Source organism: Canis aureus, chromosome 7, assembly GCF_053574225.1.
Source record: "Canis aureus isolate CA01 chromosome 7, VMU_Caureus_v.1.0, whole genome shotgun sequence".
NCBI lineage: Eukaryota > Metazoa > Chordata > Mammalia > Carnivora > Canidae > Canis > Canis aureus.
Genome location: NC_135617.1, coordinates 19,599,103 through 19,620,409, shown reverse-complemented (window position 1 = coordinate 19,620,409; position 21,307 = coordinate 19,599,103). Strand labels below are relative to the sequence as shown.

The 21,307-nt window shown below is 33.8% G+C and overlaps 1 pseudogene; it reads left to right on the top strand.

The window, feature by feature from the left end:
* The first annotated feature begins 14,055 nt into the window (after positions 1–14,055).
* LOC144316778 (ras-related C3 botulinum toxin substrate 1-like) lies at positions 14,056–16,381 on the top strand (annotated as a pseudogene).
* Positions 16,382–21,307: the final 4,926 nt, after the last annotated feature.

Sequence of the window (21,307 nt, the reverse complement as noted above, 5' to 3'; positions counted from 1 at the left end):
ACTGGCAAGTTTCCTTTTGCCAATTTCTAACTATGATCAATTCTAACTCCTGTCTTCTCTGTACCTTTACATGAGCAAATTTCTCCTTGTAACATGAGGTTAATTACAAAGCCTTTTTAATAACAACATATACACTTAATTTAATTTGAAAACCTGCATTTTGCCACTGGGGGGAAAAAAGGCTATCATGTGGGTCTTCCCTCCCATCCTAAATTTGATTTAAATTTCCCACTCAACTTAAAAAAGATAATCCCAAGTCTATCTCATTGGAAGGTACTGTATCCATTCCACATATGGAGAGATTTATTATTATCTTCAATTCTCCAGATTTTCCAGGAAAACATCAGTGCTGTTATTAGTATATAAGTCTGGTATCTCTCACAAAATTTAGAGTTAAGAATGTTGCCCTATAAGTTTTATGATTCTGCCAACTAAAATATTTGATCAGTAGTTCTAATAAAAAGAAGCAAGTAGATATATTCAGTAAGTACATAAAAATAAGCTTCAGAAAACAAATATGCATGTGCATAGAGAAATAGATAAATATCTCAAGTAGCTATTTCAAATGTTCATCTAAATTTTTAAAATTCTTTTTTAAGATTTTATTTATTTATTCATGAGACATCGAGAGAGAGAGAGAGAGAGAGAGAGAAGGCAGAAACACAGGCAGAGGGAGAAGCAGGATTCATGCAGGGAGCCCAACGTTGGACTCAATAACCTGTCTCCATGATCAGGCCCTGAGCTGAAGGCTGCGCTAAACCGCTGAGCCACCTGGGCTGCCCCTTTTTTTAAATTCTTGAGGCACTTCAGTGGCTCAGTCAGTTAAGCATCTGACTCTTGGTTTCAGTTCAGGTCATGATCTCAGTGTCCTGAGATCAAGCCTTGTGTCAGGCTCCATGTTCAGTGGGAAGTCTGCTTGTCCCTCCGCTCCTCCCTACCTTCTGTCTCTAAAATAAACAAATAAAATCTTTAAAATCTCTTAAAAAATAAGTTTTTAATTCTTGATGTGATGACTTTTTGCATATTATTTTGTGAGATCTACTAAATGTGACCCCAGGTAAATAAACATGTTTAGTATTTCAAATAATAATTTTAATCAACTGTGAGTTTCCAGTGTCTTAAAAATGTTTTATATATTTGGTCTGAAAATATAGTTAACAAATGTAAGAAAGATACCATGCATTGATTTTCTATGTAGTTACATTTTTTAAAAAAGATTTTATTTATTTATTCATGAGAACACACAGAGAGGATTGAGAGAGAGAGGCAGAGACACAGGCAGAGGGAGAAGCAGGCTCCATGCAGGGAGCGGACGTGGGACTCGATCCCGGGTCTCCAGGATCACGACCTGGGCTGAAGGCGGCGCTAAACCACTGAGCCACCCAGGCTGCCCTATGTAGTTACATTTATGCAAGATGTCAAAAATAATAAAATTTAAGGGGAACCTCTTACACTATTGGTGGGAATACAAACTGATGCAGTCACTGTGGAAAACAGTATGGAGGTTCATCAAAAAGTTAAAAATAGAATTACCCCACTATCCATCAAATGCACTACTAGGTATTTTCCCAAAGGGTACAAAAATACTAATTCGGAAGGATACATGCACCCTGATGGTTATAGCAGCATTATCAACAATAGCCAAATGACCAAAAGAGACTAAATGTCCATAGTCTGATGAGTGGATAAAGAAGTTGCAGTATACAATATATACACACATATATGCACATATATATACAAACATATATATATGCAATGAAGTATTACTCAATCTTAAAAAAAATGAAAACTTGATGTTTGCAATGATGTGGATGGAGCTAGAAATTATGCTAAGTGAAATAAGTCATACAAATGCCATATGATTTCACTCATATGTGGAATTTAAGAAACAAAACGAATGAACATGGGGGTTGGGAGAAGAGAAGGAAACTAAGAAACAGACGCTTTACTGTAAGAGCAGGTTGATGGTTGCCAGAGGGGAGGTGGGTGGGGGAACTGGATTAAATAGGTATTAGAGATTAAGGAAGGCATTTGTGATGGGCACCAGGGGTTGTACATAAGTGTGAATTACTACATTCTACACCTGAAACTAATATTACACTGTATGATAACTAATTGATATTTAAATAAAAACATGAAAAAAATAGTAACATTTATTTATGTTTTAACTTTTGGCATATAAACATAAAACTTAAGAAAAGTACATATTTTTATAATTCTTTCCAATCACACTTCTACATCCTCAACTGCTTAAGTATTTTTAATGGAGATTAGAGGACAATTTTAATAAGTTTACTGATTTGCTAAAATACTCATTTTCAAGTGAATTTTTAAATATATAATTATTTATTCATTCATTCATTCATTCATTCATTCATGAGAGATACAGAGAGAGGCAAAGACAAAGGCGGAGGAAGGAGAAGGTTCCCCGCGGGGAGCCTGATGCAGGACTTGACCCCAGGACCCTGGAATCAAGCCCGGAACCAAAAGCAAATGCTCAACCACTGAACCACCGAGGTGTCGCAAAAAACAGAATTCTTAAATAATAAATAAGTAAGCTGTATCATAACTTGTTAAAAATATTTTTAAAGTATAAAATCAGATGGGATAGTTTATAGTGAAACTATATTGCTGATTAACAAACATAAAAATCATACTAAAAGGAAATGAAACAGAGGTACCCAGGTGACTCAGTCAGGTAAGCATTCAACTCTTGATTTTGGCTCAGGTCATGATCTCATGGGTAATGAGATCAAGACCAGAGTGGAGTCCTGCACTTAGCATGGAGTCTGCTTGAAATTCTCTGTCTCTGCTACTCTGCCTGGTCATGTGCTCTCTTGCTCTCTTGCTCTCTCTCTCTCAAATAAATAAATAAAATATTTACAAAAATAAAAGGAAATGGAACAACTGCAATAATTGCCAGTTGATTTTAATCAACAATCAGCCAATATGAATATTTTCTGCTTGTTAATGTGGACCCTACACAGAGACATACAAAAAAAAAATAATAATTTTTATGTGTTCTTGAACTGTAAGTTTCCTTCCTTCTTTTCTTCCTTTCCTTATTTATTGTTAAAAATCTTTTAGAAAAGATAGGTTAAAAATCTTTAGAAAGATATATATATACTGCCTATTCTCGTCTTTTAACTCATTCAACAGTTACTGAACACTGAACACCATCACAGCTTTGGTTTAAGTGTTGGTGATATTTAGATGAAAATGAAAAATGTCCTGAATGTGAGGATTACTCAAGTCTACTGGTCAGATGAGTGCAATATAGTAACACAAGTGCCATAACAATAGTGTACTGTGTTTGAATTTTATGCAAATTTGAATTATGCAAATTTGAAAGAGCATCATATAAAATATTAATAAAGTCTTACTTTATGCAAAACTTTAAAATAGGGTAAATCAACCCCAAATTAAAAATTCATCAAATGAGCGTAATTTTAAAATTTATAGGCAGAATGAACTATGAACTTGGCTGTCTATTGAACTTGGCTATCTATTGATGCGTGGTTGTGTCATTTTAATTGTTAAAAATTATGTACCACTTTTTCAGAAGTAGATTTGAATTATTTGACTTATTCCAAATGAAATTTTCCAGTTTATCTCTCAAAACAAACAAATACAAATCGGATCAGATGATACATAAAATGTATTGCTATGAAAGTAAGAACCTAAGCCTAAATAAGGCTTCTATAGAATGCTTTGGGACGTAACAATGATTTAATTAAATTTCAGAGTTTGTATACAAGTTTTCTAGTTAAGTGAGGTAGAAAAAACTGCCATGCTGAAAAATAAGTGTATACAAACATGGCATGTTGAAGACTAAGCATGTAGAATGACTTCTACTCAAGAATTAAGAGAGTGATGAACAAATTAGGCTGGTCAGATAAAAAAAAGACACACACACACAATGATCTGGATATGCTATACTGGCGATGATGGGTTGTGGAGAGACTAGGTTTTTACCATAATTTCTCAATATAAAACTTTATAACTATTCATTTTTAGAAACGGTCATAATATCAAAAGACTCTACTAGATCTGTTTCCCTATAATTGAATTTTTCCCTAAAGGATAAAATATATTCCTGTGATATACAAGATTGAGAATGATTCAATCCAAATTAATAATAAATACTGGTGGAGACTGTGTAACAATGTTTCCTCTCATTGGTGCTTAACAGGGTAACTTGCAAAAAGTAAGCAAAGTATGTTTTGAATTGAATCACATCTTATTTTATCAAATAAATCAGTTGTAATTTACTTACTCCTCTGTTTCCAGGTTGAACATTTCCTTTCCTGCTTCTATATATAATTAAGAATTTTCTAACACTCAAAGAGCTCAGTCTCAAATTTCAGATCTATAAAATTCTTGCTTTGCCTATTTCAAACTCCCTTCTTCGATAAATAGATTATTTTGTAAAAGTATAAACTTGTCTTTGCAAGTTTAAAACACATAATGTAATGTGACTTATAACCATTTAATCTGGTTTGTAGTAAGCACTCAATGAATATTTTAACATATGAATAGAGAAAAACCTATATGGTTTTGTTCTATTTTTTAACTCTTTGCTGACAGATGTATGTTAGATTCTAAATTATCTTAGCCAAGAAGGCATTAAGTCAGTATCTCTATTTTCCACTTTTTTTCTACTTATTTTAAGATTTATTAATTATATAATTGGGGACTTTCTGCATCAAGCTTTGGTGAATGAATTTGTTTCAGATAAATCTTTGTGCTGAAAACACTTGAAAATTTAATAGAAAAAAAAAATCTGTTTGAAGTCATCTAAGACCTACCAAAGCAGTGAGAACTTAATCCCAGAGAGAAGGGGAAATCCAGAGAGGAAAGCCCAGTACTTAGTATTGCTTTTGCCTTCAAAGCATGTACTGATTCAAACATAGCTGAAAAGCTTCACAGAGTTTATGAAGACTTACCTGGTTGATAAAAAAAAAAAAAAAAAAGGAGGAATTTAATATGTGTCTTAGAGGTGGGACCTTGGTTTTAAAAATACCCAGTTGGGGATGCCTTGCTGGATCAGTGGTTGAGTGTCTGCCTTTGGCTCAGGGCGTGATCCCAGAGTCCTGGGATCAAATCCTGCCTGCATTGGGCTTCCTGCATGGAGCCTGCTTATCTCTTTGCCTATGTCTCTGCCTCTCCTTCTTTTTCTGTATTTCTCATCAATCAATAAATAAAATCTTTAAAAGATAAAAATAAAAATACCCAGTTGGGGCTCCAAGGAGCTATTCCTATGAGTGAGGGATTGATACCACCTAATTAACATAAGCTCAATTTTTTATCAGATTAAGGACATCTCCTAGCCTATGGTGTATTAGAAGCAAAACTAAATTGCCTCTGGAGGAACATAACATCAATAAGATTATATCTTTAATTTTTCATGGATAGCATGTACCATTCATTAAAAAGAGCAATTATGAAAAATACAAAGGGTCACTAAAAAGCAGGAGGGAAAACAAAATAGAAACAGACACGTTGAAGATCCATACTAAAGCTACTGGATACAAATTTATTTATTTATTTATTTATTTATTTATTTATTTATTTATTTACAGATTTATGTATGATCGTGATTATTAATATGTTGAACAAATTAGAGACAGGTTGAGAATTTCAGCAGAGTATGAAAAAAATCAAGTGAGTATGCCAAAACAACAAAAAAAGTATTAATAAAATTAAACAAAATGGAATAATCAGAAACAAATTTTCCTTAGAATCTTCCCTGCTCAAAATAGCTCAAATCTGAAAAATACACATAAAACAATAGTTTTCAAGAAACTGGATTTCAGGCAATGAAGAAAAATTATCCCTAAAGACAAGAAACAATTTAGATGAACCCAATAATTGTCCAAGGTTACAGACAACTCTCAGATTATAGTCTGAGAGTTTCAAACCATATTGTGAAGAGGGGTTCCCTTGAGAAGGTGGAGCTAATAACTTGGGAAGACCAAGGAGAATGGAGTTTGCAGAACAGACTCCTAGAAGGAAGGAGGATGCTCTGAGAAAGAAACGTGGAGATCTCTAGAGGGTCATCTTAGAGTATTCAGCATGAATCATCTAGAGTGATCAGGGCACGCAGGTCTAATTGCTTAAGACAAAAAGAAAAAACTCATAAGTAACAATGCCTAGTTGACATTCACATAGGGTCAGGAATAGTGTTAGTTTTCACTAAACAGACTAGAAACCTCTTAATTCATGTGACATTGAAAATAATACCCAGATAAGTCGGGGATTCCTGGGTGGCTCAGCTGTTTAGCGCCTGCCTTCAGCCCAGGACTTGATCCTGGAGACCTGGGATCGAGTCCCACATCAGGCTCCCTGCATGCAGCCTGCTTCTCCCTCTGCCTCTCTCTCTCTCTCTCTCTCTCTGTGTCTCTCATGAATAAACAAATAAAACCTTTAAAAAAAAACAGATAAGTCTTATGTTATATTTGGAGAAAAATTAGCTTTAAAATAAGTACTGCTTTGGTGCTGCCCAACTGATAATAAAAGTAAGAGCTGAAAGCATCAAACCATTTCCAAGTTAACTTAATTGCATTCTAGAACAAAGCTCAAGATTTATAGTGATACAAAAGCATCAGGCATATAACAAGGTAAAAATCACAATATCTGGGATCCAGTGCAAAAATTACCAGGCATGAAAAAAAGGCACGAAAATACAACTCATAATGAAAAGTGAGTTAATTGAAACTAACCCAGAACTAACACTATAGATACAAGTATATGTGGGCTATATTCAAAAAGATAATTACCAACAGGAAAAAATATAAAAGTACTAAAAAATTCTAGCACAAAATCTATACTGGCTGTGATATTTTAAAAAGGCAGTGAATAGAATTAATGTCAGATTAGGGATTACAAAGAAAATAATACTGAATTTGCCAACAACAGATAATACAAAATGAAATGTGGAGAGGAGGGGAAAAATTTACAAATGTAAAGAGCATCACTCTTCTGTAGAACAACTTTAAGTGCCTTAATAAAAAAATAATAATAATCTTGGAAAGTTATACAAATTCCATAAAAACTATGAAAAATGGTCCAATAATTTCAAGGAACTCCAAGCACACAAAGCATTAAGAAAACAGTTCTGAGGATAATTATAATCACGTTGCTCAAAACCCAGACTGCATGGGAAAAAAACACTAAAGATGCCAGAGCAAAACACATCGTATGTTCAGGAAAATACAGATGAGATTGACAGCCAGGTTTTTAATTGGAAAGAAAAAATGCAAAAATGGAGATAGTGGAGAACCACTTAAACTACTGAAAGTAAAAAGAAAAAAAACTCAATCCAGAATTTTTTTTTATTTACTTATTTTTATTTTGATAGTCACTCAGAGAGAGAGAGAGAGAGAGAGAGAGAGAGGCAGAGACACAGGCAGAGGGAGAAGCAGGCTCCATGCATCGGGAGCCCGACGTGGGATTCGATCCCGGGTCTCCAGGATCACGCCCTTGGACCAAAGGCAGGCGCTAAACCGCTGCACCATCCAGGGATCCCGTCAATCCAGAATTCTATATAGAGTATAAACTTTATATAGAAAGTTTTATATAATATATTTTATATATTTTTATATATTTAAAAATGGAAGCAAATGAAGACTTTTTAGACATACAAAAACTAAAATATTTCATTTCCATCAGACCCACAGCCCGATAGCTATTAAAGAAAGTCCTTTAAGTAGAAAAAAAAAAAAAAGTGATACCAAAAGGAGGTGCAAATCTACACAAAAGTGATGCTAAAAGAAACAAAGGGCACTCTCTTTGAAAATATAGCTGTCTCTTTAAAAAATGGTGTACTGTGGGGTTTATAATATTAAATGCACAATGTATGGAAATGATAACATAAAGGCTGCAGGTTTCTTTTTTATATATATATTTTAAGATTTTATGTATTTATTCATGAGAGAGAGAGAGAGAGAGGCAGAGACACAGGCAGAGGGAGAAGCAGGGTCCATGCAGGGAACCCAACGTGGGACTTGATCCCAGGTCTCCAGGATCAGGCCCCGGGCTGAAGGCTGCGCTAAACCGCTGAGCCACCGAGGCCCTAGGCTGCAGGTTTCTTATTCTATATTGCAATGCTAAGATATGAATTGAATGTAGATTGATAATTTAACTATAAAAACTGTAAATCTTAAACCAACCACTAAAATATCAAAACAAAATTTATAACTAATAAGTTGTAAGGGAGGATGAAAATTAGAAAATACTTAATTCAAAAGAAAACACAGAAAGTGGAAAAGAGCTAAGAATATGTGAGATAGAAAATCAACAGCAAGATAATGGACTTTAACCTCACCATATCAATAATCACATGAAATAAATTACTTAAATGTTCCTAATTAAAAGTCAATGGAGAATGTAGAATGGAGAAATGAGCAAGACCCAAGTACTTGCTACCTAAGAAAGACACTTTAAATATAAAAATGCAAGTAGGCTATAAATAAAGGGAACAAGATACCGTGTTAACACTAATTAAAAGCAAGCTGAATTTGATTCATTATTCATTATTGTATGTATAAGGATACAAAATTAAAAGATTAAAAAAGATTTATTTATTTAATTCCTCAAAAGAGATAAACATGAATTTGACTTAAGTATAAAGAGAAAGAAATTGATTCATAATCACACAATGAGATTCTAACACTCATCTCTCAGTGAATATTAGTAATAAAACAACAAAAAATAATGCATTAAGTATATAAAAAACTGAACAAATATGACAAAGAAATTTATGTAATTTTTTAAATAATCCATGAGGCAAAGAGGTCTACCTAAGAGAGATCAGAGAATATTTGATAATGTTCTGAAATCAAATCATAACAGAAAAACTACATGTCAAAATTTGTGGGATTCAGCTAAATTCATGCTTTGGAGGAGATTCATAGACTTCAAACCATACGTAGGAAAAACATTGAAAAAATAAAAATAAACCATCCATGTATCCATGACAAAAGTTAGAAAAAATATAAAATTAAATTAAAGAAAGCAGTAGGAATAACTAACAAAGATAAGCACAGACATTAGTGAAATAAAAACAAACAATGATAGAGTGGATGAACAAAAGAAATGTTCATTCTTTGAAAAGACTAATACAATGATAATCTTTGGCAAGACTGATAAGAAAAAGAGCGGAGATATAATAAGCATAAGCAGGAATAAAAAATTGAACATTAGAAATTTTAGGTTCACTAAAATCTACTTTCTATGAAATGCCTAAACTAGACACTCATGTCCTTTCACACTGAATTTTTATGAAATATAGACCACATGGTAAAATATTCTTTCAAGACTCAATTTTCTACTTTGTTCTTGGCTAGGCAATTTTTAGTAAAGTTTAATGACCCTTAATTTTTCTGAATTAATGATCCTTAATTTTTCTGAACTATTCTTAACTATGTGTGGACTGGCTTCTGAAATCAGTAAAAGTTCCCTTATCTTTTTTTCCATAAAAATTTATTATTTCCAAAAATATTTATTATTTCCACTTACTTTTAATTTCTAAAGGAAAGAACTATAGCCCTAACAATGTTTAATACATTTAAACATTTAAGCTAGGTCTTTTTTTCTTTTTTGTGTATCATTATGAATTCATGAATTCTTACTTTTTGCTTTGTTCCAATAAATAATGTCTTTTTAAAAAAGATTTATTTATTTATTTTAGAGAGAAGGGGGAGAAAGAGAGAGAGCACCAGTGAGCAGAGGAGCTGAGGGAGAGGGAAAAAATATAAGCATACTTTGCTGAGCACAGAGCCCTATGTGGGTCACTCCCACGACCCTGAGATCATGACCTGAGCCAAAACCAAGAGTCAGGCACTCAAAGGACTGAGTCACCTGGGAGCCCCAATTATAGTCTTTTTTAAATGCTCAGGTTGTCTTCTCATATGCCAATGAGAGCTTCTTCAGGTTGACTCAAATGTCGCTTTCACATGACTACATTAGTCTTTGATAAATTCCTTGATTCCTGGGAAAAAGACATTCTAGATTCCTCTAGTACATTCATATCCTTCCCTAGACCTGAAATCAGCCATTTCCCCAAAGATCTCTGATTCCTTTAGTGGAAATTATATTTAGAGACCAAAAGTGGATGTTCTTTGCCATTGGGTTGGTATTGATTCTTGCTCTTTTTAGTATATACATAGAAATATATATCTTAGAAATAAAATATAAATCATACATTTATACTGGTATCATTAATTCAAATGTAGGATTATAGAGTTTTTCTTGACCTATCTGATTTTATGTTTGTATTTCTTTTTTCCTACATTGATTAAAATCTTGGTTTTAATAATATTAACATGTAGTCTACTTCCTCTATATACTCACATAAAAGTTTCAAAATAATATTTATGTTGTTACTACTCATTGTATTGATTGTGATTTAAGATTTCTCTCTCTCTCATCCTTACCCTATAACTAACTAGAAATATATAGTCAAAATGCATTGTCTTAAAGTCACTTGAAATAGTTCTCTTCTTTGTATGGTTATGTTACCATGCAATTACTATTTAGAAAAAAAAATATTGTATCATTTAAACTTTTTTAATGGCTTATACGTTGAAAGGGATATATTTGTTTATGTAATTAAAAAGAAAATAAGACAAGGCACAGACTGGGAAAGAATATCTGACAAGATATATCTAGTAAAGGACTATTTGCCACAATATACAAAGAACTCTTAAAATTCAATAATAAGAAAATGTTCAACCAAATTTAAAAATATGTAAAAGGCCTAAACTGACATCTCACTAAAAAGATACACAGGGCAAAAAACCCTATGCAAAGATGCTCCACATTATGTGTTATCAGGAAATTAAACAGTTAGATACTACCACATACTTATTTGAATGGTCAAAATCCAGAATGCTAACACCACCACCACGAGGTTGTGGAGCAAGAACTCTCATTCATTGTTATAGGAATGCAAAATGTGTGACTACTCTGAAAAACAGTTTGGTAGTTTCCTACAAAGCTAAACATGCTCTTACCATATGATCCAACAATCCTACTGCTTGGTATTTACCCAAATGAATTGAAAACTTTGTCTATAAAAAACCCTGCAGACAGATTTTTTAGTTGCTTTATTCATAATTTCCAATGCTTGCAAGCAACCATAATGCCCTTTAGCATGTGAATGGATAAGTGGTGGGACACTCAGACAATGGATTATTCAGTGCTAAAAAGAAATGAGCTACCATGCCTTGAATAGACATAGTGGGGCTACTTAAATGAATATTACTTTGTGAATGAAGTTTTATGAAAAGGCTACATTCTGTATGATTCCAACTAACATTCTGGAAAAGGCAAAATTATGGAGACAGTAAAAAGATCAGCAATTGGCAGGGATTGGTTATGGGGAGGAAGGAATAAATAGATAGAACAGAGAGGATTCTTAGGTCAGTAAAACTTTCCTACATGATAGTATAATAATGGATAATTGCCATTACACATTTTTCCAAACCCACAGAAAATACAATACCAAGAAAAAAAAAAAAAACTTAATGTAAACTTTGGGTGATAATGATGAGTCACTGCAGATCCATCAACTGTAAAAAATGTATCGTTCTGGTATGGGATGTTGACAATGGCAGACACTGTTTCTGCAGGGGTTATAAGAGATTTATTTATCATCTTTATCTTTATGATCAATTTTGCTGTGAACCTAAAACTGCTCTAAAAATAAAGTGTATTTTAAAATGTGAAAGTTAGTAGTGCTTGATCTAATGTTTAAAATGGTATCACCAAGGACTTGACCTTGACCTATATCTCTTCGCTTTCTGAGGTGTTTTATCTCTAATATATTTTATGGTTGCTTCCTCTAGAATCTTCTGTATTTGTAAATTATAGTGGCAGCTTGAGTCTTACGTTCCCACAAAAATAGAGAGTAAAAGAGAGATAATTTTTTTCCCTAGGGACCCATTGACAGATTGGGGAGGAAATGTTTCTTCCTTAGAAACAGAATGTTTGGGATACCTGGGTGGCTCAGTGGTTAAGTGTCTACCTTTGGTTCAGGGTGTGATCCTGGAGTCCTGGGATCAAGTCCCACATCAGGCTCCTGTATGTAGCCTGCTTCTCCCTCTGCCTATGTTTCTGCCTCTTTCTCTCTCTCTCTTTCGCTCTCTTTCTCTCTCTCTCCCCCTCTCTCATGAATAAATAAATAAAATCTTAAAAAGAAAGAAAGAAACACAATGTTCTCCCTGAAATTCAATTGCCCTGATTAAGTTTTGTGTACATCCCTGAGCGAATCATGGAGACAATAGTATAGGATAGATTGATGGACCAAGATTAATCAAGGAGAAGAGGATAGAAAACCCAGTACTGATCATTTGTGTAAGTGAATGGTTCTTCAGAAGAAATAAAAAGTTAATAGTTGCATTTTCTAAGTTCTTATTTCTTCTTGTGAATTTGAGTTTTCATCTTGTTTCCTTTCAGCTTGAATGATTTCCTTTAGAATTTCTTTGAAAGTATTTTGTTCAAACTCTTATTTTTTTTTTATTTATCTAGGAATGTTTTTATATCAGCTCATTTTTGAAGAATAAATTTGCTGGATATAGAATTCTTAGATGATTTTTTTGAATCAGTATTTGAATGCTGTACATTATTCCATTGCTTTCTGGCTTTGTTCCTGATGAAATATTAGTCATTAATCATATAGATACTCCTATACATGATTGTTTTGTTTTGTTTTGTTTTGTTTTGTTTTGTTTTGTTTTGTTTTTACTGGTCTTCTCAAGATATTTTGTCTTTGGTTTTTAAGTTTGACTATGATGTTTTTAGAAGTTGATTTCTTTGTGTTCCTTCTCTTTGGGATTGGTTGAAATTCCTGGATCTGCAGATTAATGCTTTTCTTCAAATTGTAGACATTTCCAGTTATTATTTTCTCACATAGTGTTTTCAATCCCTTTCTGTCTCTCACTCTCATCTCTGTTGGGAACTCCAATTACATTTACATTGTTGTATGTGACCTTTTCCTATAGGTCTCTGAGGCTCTTTTTCTTTTCTGTTCAATCTATTTTCTCTTTGGTCATTAGATAGTATAATTTCTGTTTCTTGATTCTGCCATCTTGAAACTGCTATTAAAATTTCACCAGTGAAATATTTATTTAAATTATTGTATTCTTCAATTCCAGAATTATCATTTTGTTCTTTTTAATAATTTACATATCTGTATTGAGAATCTTAGTTGGCTCATTGTTGTCATACTTTCCCCAAATTTGTTAAACACAGTTACATTACTGGAATATGATGGACATATTTATAGTAGATGCTTTGAAGTCCTAGTACACTATATACTACATCTGGGAATATTAAGAGAGAGTTTCTTTTTTTTTAATTTTTATTTATTTATGATAGTCACACAGAGAGAGAGAGGCAGAGACACAGGCAGAGGGAGAAGCAGGCTCCATGCACCGGGAGCCCGACGTGGGATTCGATCCCGGGTCTCCAGGATCGCGCCCTGGGCCAAAGGCAGGCGCCAAACCGCTGCACCATCCAGGGATCCCAAGAGAGAGTTTCTATTGATTGATTTTAACCTGAATATGGGTTACAATTTCCAGTTTCTTTACAGATATCACACTTTTTATTGATAACTGGATATTTCAGATAATTTTTATAGCAACTCTGGGTTCTGAGGGCATTTTTGAAGGTTGTTTTATTCCTTTTTTATTTGTTTCTGTGTATCATACCTTGCCTAGGCTAAATCTAAAAGATGTATCTCCTCCAGTGTGGGGCCCCTGAAAACTCTACTCAATTTTTCATTCATTTTTATTTTTTCCTTGTGTTTGTTGTTGTTGTTATCCTAATTGGCAAGCCTAGTTTTAGATAATTGACCTTTATGTCCATAGATTAGCAGTCACTGAATGATTTGAGAGAGATTGTATTTAAATATTTAGAGCTGGCACTTTTTCCTAGCTTTAGGTAGTGGCCACTGCTGGCTCCATTTTCTCCAGGAGGTGAGGCAGTATAGACAGAGCCAGCCACCCCATACCTCACCATCTGCAGCCCACTGCCTCTTGCCTCAGCACCCAGATGCAGGCCATCAGATGTGTGGTGGTAGGAGATGGATCATAGGTAAAACTTTTCTACTGATCAGTTACATAACCACTGCATTTCCTGGTTAATATGTCCCCACTGCTTAGGTATATACTTGTCAATATTATGGTAGATGGAAAACTGGTGAATCTGGGTTTATCAGATACAGCTGGACAAGAAGATTATGAGAGATTACATCCTCTAACCTATCTGCAAACAGATGTATTTTTAATGTTTTTATCTAAATTCTAGTTAGTTAACACATAGTGTAATATTGGTTTCAGGAGTAGAATTTAGAGATTCTTCATTTACATGTAATACCCATTGAGCATCACAACAAATTTCCTCCTTAATACCCATCACCCATTTAGCCTTTTCCTGGCCTACCTCCCCTCCAGCAGTCCTCAGTTTGTTCTCTGAAGGTAAGTGTCTTATGGTTTGTCTCACTCTCTCTCCCTTTTTTTACCCTTTCCCCTATGTTAATCTGTTTTGTTTCTTAAATTTCATATATGAGTGAAACCATGTAGTATTTGTCTTTCTCTAACTGACTTATTTCACACTTAGCCTAATACAGTTTAGTTCCATCTATGTTGTTGCACATGGGAAGATTTTATTATTTTTGATGGTGGAGTAATGTTCATTGTGTAGGATACCTGAGTGGCTCAGTTATCCTATCTGTATGTCTTAGCTATCTGTATGTCTTCCTTGGAAAAAATGTCTGTTCATGTTTTCTGCTCATTTCTTAACTGGATTACTTGTTTTCTTGGGTGTTTAGTTTGATTTCTTTATAGATTTTAGATACAAACTCCTTATCAGATGTGCCATTTGCAAATATCTTCTCCTATTCCATAGGTTGCCTTTTAGTTTTGTTTCTTTCTCTGTACAGAAGCTTTTTATCTTGATGCAGTCCCAATAATTCATTTTTGTTTTTGTTTCTTTTGGCTCTGGAGATGTGTCTAGTAAGAAGTTGCTGTGACAGAGGTGAAGAGATTGCTGCCTATGCTCTCCTCTAGGATTTTGCTGGTGTACTGTCTTACATTTAGATTTTTCACCCATTTGGAATTTATTTTTGTGTGTGGTGTAAGAAAGTGGTCCAGTTTCATTTTCCTGCATGTTACTATGCAGTTTTCCCAAAGCCATTTGTTGAAGAGACTATTTTTTTCCACTGGATACTCTTTCTTACTTGTTGAAGATTAGTTGACCATATAGTTTCTGGGTTTTCTATTCTTTTCCATTGATCTGTGGTCTGTTTTTATGCCAGTACCATACTGTCTTGATGACTACAGCTTTGTAGCATAGCTCTAATCTACAGCTTTGCCTTTCTTTTTCAAGATTGCTCTGGTTAGGGGATCCCTGGGTGGTGCAGTGGTTTGGCGCCTGCCTTTGGCCCAGGGCAAGATCCTGGAGACCCAGGATGGAATCCTACGTCAGGCTCCCAGTGCATGAAGCCTGCTTCTCTCTCTGCCTATGTCTCTGCCTCTCTCTCTCTCTCTCTCTCTCTCTCTCTCTGTGACTATCATAAATAAATAAAGAAAAGAATATTAAAAAAAATAAAGAAAAAAAGATTGCTTTGGTTATTCGAGGTCTTTTGCTGTTCTATACAAATTTGAAAATTATTTGTTCTAGCTCTGTAAAAACTGCTGATGGTATTTTTTTTTAATTTTTATTTATTTATGATAGTCACACACACACAGAGAGAGAGAGAGAGGCAGAGACATAGGCAAAGGGAGAAGCAGGCTCCATACACCGGGATCCCGACGTGGGACTCGATCCCGAGTCTCCAGGATCGCGCCCTGGACCAAAAGCAGGCGCTAAACCCCTGCGCCACCCAGGGATCCCTGCTGATGGTATTTTGATAGAGATTGTATTAAATGTGTAAACTGCTCTGGATAGTAGAGTAGTTTTAACAATCTTTGTTCTTCCAGTCCATGAGCATAGAATGTTTTTCCATTTAAACAGATTATTCTTTTAACTGATGTATTCTTAATTTGTTTTTCTCTTGTGACTCCTGCAACTTTTGAAAATGTTCAAGGAAAGTAATACCCTAAGTGTTACCACCACTGTCCCAGTACCCCCATCATCCTGGTGAGGGCTAAACTTGATCTCAGATGAAAAAGACATGATTGAAAAACTGAAGGAGAAAAAGTTGATTCCTATCACCTACCTACAGGGTTTGGTGATGGCTAAGATCACTGCTGTAAAATATCTGGAATGCTCAACTCTCAAACAGCAAAGCCTCAAGACAGTGTTTGATGAAGCTAATTGAGCAGTTCTCTGCTCCGTTCCCATCAAGAAGAGGAAGAGAAAATTCCTGCTGTTGTAAATGTCTGGGCCCCTCTCCTGCCCTGTCCCTCTTGAAAATTTTGGTACACTTTGTTAAAAAATGATGGAACCTTCACAGTCTATGACAAATTTTTGTTATAGATTAGTTTTTCCATAAAACCATTTTGAGCCAAAAAAAAAAAAAGGGGGGAGGGGGGGCCTGAAGCCAGTAAGACTTATATGTTGTGTGTGTGGGTAAAAAAGAACATTCAATGTTTAAGTCATTTACATAGTTGTCCTGGCCTTTACTTGCTACTGGACCTTTTTGAGAGTCCTATGTCTATATTCACAAGCTCATGATGTGACAGGAGTTTAAATAGCTCAGGTCCTTGGTCTACTCTCCAGGAAGGCATTTTTGATTCTACTGCAGAAGAATGCTAGGAATATGTTTGCCCAAACCTAAATGCAACATCTGATTAGTGGAGCAAGACAATGTCTATGCCTCACATGCTACTTCCAAAATATAATTTTCTCAGGAAATAATGAGGCCTTTTGTCCATGGCAAAGAATCTACAGGACCTCATGACCTACCTTGCCTAGAACTTTTACATTGCCCATGTTGGGAGTGGGAAGGTGGGATCAGCTCTAGACCTGAAAGATTCTTATTTTTCTTGCCTCAAGTTCAATTATTTTCAAATATAAATGCTTTTCAGATTGTTTGGTAAATTGCCAAAGTCTTGAAATGGTTGTTTTAATCATGCTCATTTGATAGCTACTTTTTGGGGAGTAACTTATTCATCCATAGCCATAAGTTCCCTACAGTCTCTTTCATGAGCATAATAAACAAGAAATGATCAGAAGCTCATGAGCAGAAAGAATAATTAAACATATGTGTTTATTTTTAAAACAGTACAAGATCGTCAAAATAAAATAATTCAATGACCTTGACATATTTTTGGTTTCTATATGAAAATCTACATACTCAAATTAACTTCCTATTATTACATTTTTATAAATTTCAGGCTAGAATATTTTACTAAACTTAATTTAGTAAATATCCTTCTTAATTAAGGAACTCCTTATGTGTATTTTAGCTCTCCTTTGTTTAGATCTTAAATGGTAAATCCTTTATTTATTTACTAAAATTTTACTATTTTTCTAATATATGCTAAATGTTCTTCTATGAAATTAGAAAACAACAGTGACAAAGATACATATTTTATATTCAGGGAAATCGTAATCAAAGGCAGAAACTAAATATTTGAACCCTATTAAAATATTAGCTGGTAGCACAGAAAGTATATTATTTGACCTTCACAATACCTCCAGTAGAAAATTTTCATTTCACAAATGGTGTTCTGTTGCCTTTGCCACCTTTGCCCCAACATACTTTCATGTAAGCAGCATCTATTGGTCCCCTGTGTGTACAGAGTAGCACAAAAACCTATAAGGTTTTAGAAAGCTGCATCAATAAATTTTCTGAGAGTCACTATCTTTTCTCAAAGCCTTCTTTTCTTTCCCAGAGCTTTCGGTACACCCCTCCCTTGATTCTTCTGAATCCTCTAAACCTTGGTGTTTTCTAAAATCTTAATTGAGTACTTAAAAAAATAAAAATGAAACTACATCTTTTTAAGACAAAAACATTTCCAACTTTTTGTAATTAATACCAAGAAAACAAAATTTTCATAATAATCAACTAAACAATTGTTCATTCATTGTCATTTCCAAGGAAATAAATGTCAAAGTGTGCTTTTATAGTGAAACACTACTGCAATAACCTATAAATTCCCCAGTGAAAGCAGCTCTATAGGGTAGATTCATGATGGGATGAAATGAAAGAAACAGGATTAAGCAACAGTCAACCGATATTAAAATGTCAAACACAAGGTGAAAATAATCCTTTGATTGAAGATAGTACAGTTTGTGGAATTCACATGTTTTCACAAGAATGAACAACTATTTCAATAAAGATATTTTCTTTCATTTACTTGACAAGATATTGTACTGTTGAATAAGTTGAGAAAAAAAGGAAAGGAATACTAATACTTAACTCCTGCATAAGTTAAAATAGGTTAATTTATGTGATGATGATAAACTAACCTCAAATTCTCAGCTTAAAACCACAAAAAGTTACTTATTTTTGTTGCAGTTTCCACGCAGGGTGGTAACAAGGTCTCTGCTCATTATAGACACTGAGGCTGATGGAAGCTCAGTTTCAGCACTTGCTTTCACAATCACCAAGGCACAGGGAGGAGACATAGTAAATTGCGCATTGATTTTTAAAGTTTCTATCTGAAAGTGACATGCTTATTTCCTTGACCAAAAAAGGTTCATGGCACTTCCTAACTACAAGAGCAAGAATGTGAAGTCCTTCCAGCTACCTAGAGGTAAAACCAGAAATTTTGTGAACAGTCCTACCTACTACCTCTGCTCTTTATGCAACCTCCAATTTAAATTAAACATCTACTCCTGTGTCATTATAAGAAGAGATATAAGAACCAACAAGTATAATGATAAAAATATAAAGGTAATGACCATAAAAATGTTAATAATGTCTAAGTTTTATCAATTTGTTTCTTTGTCATCATAAATGTTTTTCTAAGGTACAAGTATTACATTTAATTCTCAACTCTATGAAGTTGGTAGTAATGTTATTATCTTCTTTCTTTTACAGGTGAGAAAACTGATGTACAGAGAGGTTAAGTGAATCACCCATTATATATAATATATATATATATATATATATATATAATATACTTAAATATAGTTAATATAAAGTTATTACACACACAGACACACATATGTTAGAGCCATAATTAGAACCTAAGAATCTCATTCTTCAGCCTGTCCTCTATAGACTATAGGACATAATAACCTGTTTGCCATAGTGCTTTTATTTTCAACCTTTATTTTTAATTTACAAGATATGTCTTCACCTAAAAGCTTGCTTAGAAAATTGTTATAAAACTAATCCAGGGATCCCTGGGTGGCGCAGCGGTTTAGCGCCTGCCTTTGGCCCGGGGCGCGATCCTGGAGACCCGGGATCGAATCCCACATCGGGCTCCCGGTGCATGGAGCCTGCTTCTCCCTCTGCCTATGTCTCTGCCTCTCTCTCTCTCTGTGTGTGACTATCATAAATAAATAAAAATTTTAAAAAAGTTAAAAAAAAAACTAATCCAAGAGAAGCATCTTTAGTTAAAATGGGGAGAAAAAGCTGGAGCCCATACCACTTGGGACAGCATGTCCTGTCTTCCAGCTATAGATCTAGAAAGCTGGCATTAACATAAAAATACTTGACACTTCTTTATTTGCTAAAAATATGACTAATTAATATGACCCTTCACATCTTCATACCTTAGGTAAATTATCTATTTTTAACACGTGTTATAATGACATTAAAAAACAGAAAAACCAAGTACCCTGAGACACAACGTCAGGAGTCTTTTGTCAGGCTAAAATTGAATAAACTAATTTTTTTTATTTCTAGAGTTCAATATTTTAAAAACTTTTCTCAACTACATGTATGCAAACAAATCCAGGATTAAGAAAACTATAAAGGGAGGAATGGACAATGCTCCATAAAAAGGATGAAAAGCACTATCCTACCAGTTAATTATTAGCCAGCTGGGTAATCTTGTTTAATTCTATAAAGAGGCCAAAAATCACAGCTATCTGGCAGCCACCAGCAGAGAAGGAGAGTTTGAATACCCTCTATACTCCATGAAATCCATGCACCTGTCGAAAGTATTTGCTCTTCCAATCTTAAATGTGCTTCACGTTACTTTTTATTCATTGAGATGATAAAAATACTAAGATATATATTTTTCTAACTTCTCTATTATGAATTGCTTTCTTTTAAATTGTCTAAATATAAGAAACACAAAGCTGATATTTATAATATTTCTACTCAGAATACAGCATTTAACATTAATAGTCATCACTACATATTGTTTTAAGGAAACAAATAATTAAAAACAAGCAATTTTAGTTTCTAGTCACCAATAAAATTTTTGGCATTTTTACTACCTTTAAAATAATTAGGTAGTAATGTGAAATATGAGAAATAATTTAAATAACTACAAAAATAAATACCTAAATACCTATAATAAATATATGGATATTCTACACAACCCTCTTTCCCACACACAAACACAAAGCCACTTTCATTCACTGAACACTTCCATTTTCTATTGTTCTCCCTTAACTAACCTCATGCATATATTAATGCATTTCAGCCATACCACACAAAACTATTTTTTAACCTTCATAATTATAACTGGATGTCAGTAACCTTTTAAAAGGATAAAATATTTCAAATTTTAGATTATTTTCAACTGTACTATTATTGAGATTAATTGATGAATGTAAATTTGAAAAAACATTTTAGGTTTAGGCAGTGAAACTGATATTTCAAATGTACTTGTTCTACCTATAAAGTTAAATTAGAAAACATGATAAATTTACTGTTGAAAACCAGTATAACATAAAGTGTTTTCTTTAAAGTGCTTTTATATTTTTTAAAACCTTAAAATATATCTCTAGTATATCTTCTACATATTCTCTGTGTCTTATACTACAGTGTGTGCTATTGGACACAAAACTCAAAGCTTCTTTTAATTTTTAAAGAAACCTTAAGTGATTAGTATGATTTAACTAGAATTTTTATTGTCCTTGTAGAAGTTTGACACCAGACATACAACACAGTAAACAATTCTAAAGAAATGAAAAACAGACAAAAAAAACCCCACAGTTATTTTAGACATTGTTGATTATCAAATCTTGTCTTGAATTTGCCATCAATGGGACTTTTCTCTCAAGTTGTTCCTTGCTTAATGATTGTCTCATTCTCTAAGATACTTAAAATTCCTCATTTCCTTTTTATTACAGTAGTTTCTTTTTTCATTAAAACCATGGTACTTGATATCACATTTGTGTTGGGCAATGAATTTCCCCAACAAAATAGTTACATTTGTTTAATCAGGTTACT